Source organism: Tyto alba, unplaced genomic scaffold, assembly GCF_018691265.1.
Source record: "Tyto alba isolate M040663 unplaced genomic scaffold, T.alba_DEE_v4.0 Super-Scaffold_13, whole genome shotgun sequence".
NCBI classification, from domain to species: Eukaryota; Metazoa; Chordata; class Aves; order Strigiformes; family Tytonidae; genus Tyto; species Tyto alba.
This window is the reverse complement of record NW_024881275.1, coordinates 24,269,873-24,273,805: the sequence shown is the minus strand read 5'-3', so window position 1 is coordinate 24,273,805 and position 3,933 is coordinate 24,269,873. Positions and strand designations below refer to the sequence as shown.

Sequence of the window (3,933 nt, the reverse complement as noted above, 5' to 3'; positions counted from 1 at the left end):
CACTTCTGGAAGGAAAGCATATCAGCAGTCTGAATTAAAATTACATTCAGTGTAAGGGAAAAAAAGGGTGGTGGTAGGGGAAGAGATGCTGCCAAGTATCACAACTTAAGCAACCTTGCAGGTTGGGGCAAAGCCTAGTCTTTCTTGCATTGAAATTCTGATCAGCAGTCACAAAAAAAAGTAGAATTAGGCCATTTCGTTACAAATAAAAAACCTTTCAAAAACAATCAAATAAGATTTTTATTTATGTTACACTGCACAACAAACAGTAGGACTAGACAAGTGGGCAACTGCATTTTATTTTCTGCATTTTGATAGTTCTAAGTTGTATGTTATGCTCTAGTCCAGAAACTGTCTTTACAAAACTAATTTAATTGACTACTACAGGAACCATGCTGGATTTATAGAATCATCTTCTGGTAAAAATCAGTGGCTATTTCATGCCTAAGTAAACTTAAAATAATCTTTTGTTCCATAGATAGGCATATATTGCACATAACAGCCTGCATACCATCTAAAAATGTGGGCTGATTGTCACCTTGGTGTTGGTAGGAAAACAGTTGCCTTATCCAATATTCCACAGTTGTATGAACAAAATGTATTTTAACATGATTTCTATTCACAGTTTAAGTGAATCATTTCCCTTTTAATTCCCCACCCCCAACTATTCATTTATACACAGATGAGCAAAGCACTTTGATGAAAGTAGGTTCCAGAATAGACTGAAAGTCCAGAATTTGCAAGTTTATTTTTGCAGATAGGAATGATATAAAACAAGGAGCCAAAAAGAAAAAAAAGCTTTTTTCTTTTTACATGTTTGCTTATTTTAAACATCCTTTGATCATCTCTCCTCCCCCAAATCAAAACAACCCCAAAGAACCAGACAAGGATAATGTAATTAATGCAATTAATTTAATCCAATCTTAATATGTCCCTGAGAACCTCACACTTTGCAAAATATTCTTTGCTAATGTACACCCCATGCCATGCTTCTTCAGATAAGATAAAGCCCCATACAAATTAACAGATTTTTTACCATGATATTATCATGTAGCACCCAAAATACATTGTCAGCATATATATTCAGACATGCTTCAGTGATAGGTGCATCTTCAATCAAGAAGTCTGTATGACTAAACTAATTCTGCCTACTGTAAAAAACAATTTTCTTTGTCCTATTGATTCTGAGACAGTCCTTCTCAGAGAATACCATATTAAGATATATAGTATTTCATCCTTAAAATTAGGTATTTGTCAGCAGTAGTATCTCAATGGGCTTTAATTAGTAAAAACATAAACACAATTAGTACTGAAGGAAATGGGTTATTGTTGAATATTCTTCAATAAATGCATTCCATCTAAGTGCCTGTAAGTTCAGTTAGGCTGAGGCCTAGCCATTTTTTCTGGAACAGATTTGTATCACAATGAAAGGCTAACCATCTGAAAAAAAAAATACCAAATAAGAGGAAAATTTAATTTGCATCTTATCTATTTCCCTAACAGACCAACATTAAATCTGCCTCACTTACTAAGTGCAATGACCTATTTCTTCTTTTTGGGAGGAAGGTGGTGGGGCTGAAATTGCTGGATATTGTTTTGTCTGCATGTGTTATGATGTGTTTTTTTCATAGTAACCTAAACACTTCTTGTTTCAATTAAATAAGCCTTATTGCACAAAGAAGAATTTCAGATTTTTATTCAAAAAAAATGCAAGAAAATCAAAGATCTAACATATGGAGGTTTTCAGAGTACATCAGTCATTGTATGGCAAATCCCCATAGCCTCAAGAAGTATGTCTTGTAAAGGTTGTATTTATAAACGAGTGTTGGGGATGGGGAAAGGAGGTTTGTATTTATAAAAAAAATTATTGATTCTTTGCTAAAGCAACTAATTCTTACCATTTTTAGATTCTGTTAAGTCTTGGGATTGCAGTTTCTCTCAAGTAGCACAAGGAGAACAATCTGAAAACAATTTAAAAAAATGAAAAATGAAAAAAAAAAGTAATTCCAACTGTCGCAGTATTTAATAGGTATTTTTTGCCAGCATAACAGTGGGTGAGCCAACTATAAGCTTCAGTGGCTAAGATTAAAGTCATGCAAATTATTCTAACCACACGTATGCTCATATATCACGCGTCTCTGCACTTCAGTGGTCTGTAGGCTTAAATTTAGGACAAAGGAATCCCTGGTACCTGGATTTGCAGAACCCCATGCTATTCTTAGTGCTTGGTACATTTCTGAAGAGCACTATACCTTATGGTTAACACACCTAAAAATCAGTCAAGAGGACAAAATAAGTCACCCTATGCCTACTGTAAAGGTGGTCCATTGTTCCCAGGCATACTACAACAAAGTGTGGTTTTTTGCAATCAAGAAACAAGTATAACAGTGTCAGGCTTTCACAATGTAATGGCCCAGAGAGTAGGTATTTTTGGAAATGGCACTGCATTACATAACCTCCAGTTTCCTCTCTATTCCACACACCCCCTTATTTTAAATAGGGAGAGAAAAAATAAAAAGAGAATGTCCTACCTCATTTAAATGGTACCTTAAATTACCACTCTTATTTGACTGAATTTGTACATACCTCCTTTATCAGTTTTCATACAGTGACAGAAATTAAAGTTCTCTTCTACTGATTATTTATTTCTTACCTATAGTGTGTATGTATGAAATGCAATTAAGTATGAGTCATATGTTTACACACAAATACACACATACATATTGGATTTAAAACTGCAAACTCATGTATCTATAAATGTAGACAGAAACGTTTAAAAGAAAGCACATCACTAAATGTTCACCAAAATGCTGTTGGTTTGGTTTTTTTTTTCTCAAAAGAACCACCCAAAATTTAACTGCTGCACATGCAAAAATGCAGGAGGCTGTTGCAAGAATGACTGCTTTCTAAAAATAAACCCCAGCAGCCTGAGAGGAATCCAGTGTCAGGGCGGAGAAGAGGGAGATTCGTTTTACAAGGGAGAAGAAAAGAGGTGAAAAACCAATCCTAGAGCTTTGCATGCATGCTAAAAAAGCTAAGTGCATTAGGTTCAGAAATGCATTTTGGTGTTTGCAGAGTGCAAAAGCAAGAAAAAGGAAACAGTTTTAGAAAATCACTTATCATCTCCCCTTGCATGTGTGCAGAAAAATCCCCAGCCTAGAAATCCAGCCTTAAAGCATAAAGACAAAGAGTTAAATACATATACTGCACGTTTTCTCATCTTCTTTAAGAAAGCCTGTTTGGAAATGTGCACCGAGAGGGGGAAAGACAAGCTGCAGCAAAGTCCAGCTAAGGACAAAAGGAAATTAAAAGAAACAAAGGAAGAAAGAGAGAGAGAGAGAGAGAGAGAGAGAGAGAGAGAAAGAGTGAGAGAGGATTAATTAAAAAAAAAATAAATTCTGTGGATTGGAATTGCATATACTTACAGACAAAAGCCCCCGCTCCCTGCTCACTTTCTGTCCTTTCTACATGATGTGAAACACAAATGTGGATTAAAAAAGGGCAGCATGCTACAGAAGGGAATTTATAGTTGGGGGAGTGGAGAGAGGGTAGGGGGAGTGGGGAAGAATGACTGCACCTCTTCCAAAGTGCAGCCTTGGAGAAAAAAGAAAAAGGGGTGGGGGTGGCTGGGGGAAAGTCTCTCTCTCTCTCTCCCTCTCTCTCAGGCTGGATTTCGGTTGCCAGTGCTGCTTATATTGAACAATGAGCTAATTCTGATGGTAGCTGGCTGGCTGCCAGCTCTCCCCCCCCCCCCCCCGCCCCCCCTCCCGTCCCCTCCTTACACATACACACTCCCCCTGCCTGCCTGCCCGCCCGCCTCCCCCCGCCCGCCGCTGCAGCGCCAGACTGCTTAGTCGGCAATAATCCGCAGCCCCGCGTCCCCCCGCTGTCTGGGAGCCCGGGCAGCGACCGCCCCGCCGCCGGCCGCGCTCC

General features: G+C 38.3%; 1 long non-coding RNA gene across 1 annotated transcript; it reads right to left on the bottom strand.

Moving 5' to 3' along the window:
* Positions 1-222: 222 nt before the first annotated feature.
* On the bottom strand, positions 223-3,706 carry LOC104362100. Its single transcript, XR_006164849.1, has 3 exons — positions 3,426-3,706; positions 1,899-1,961; positions 223-1,440 (listed from the first exon to the last, which is right to left on the bottom strand). It is a non-coding gene; the product is annotated as an uncharacterized LOC104362100 (long non-coding RNA).
* Positions 3,707-3,933: the final 227 nt, after the last annotated feature.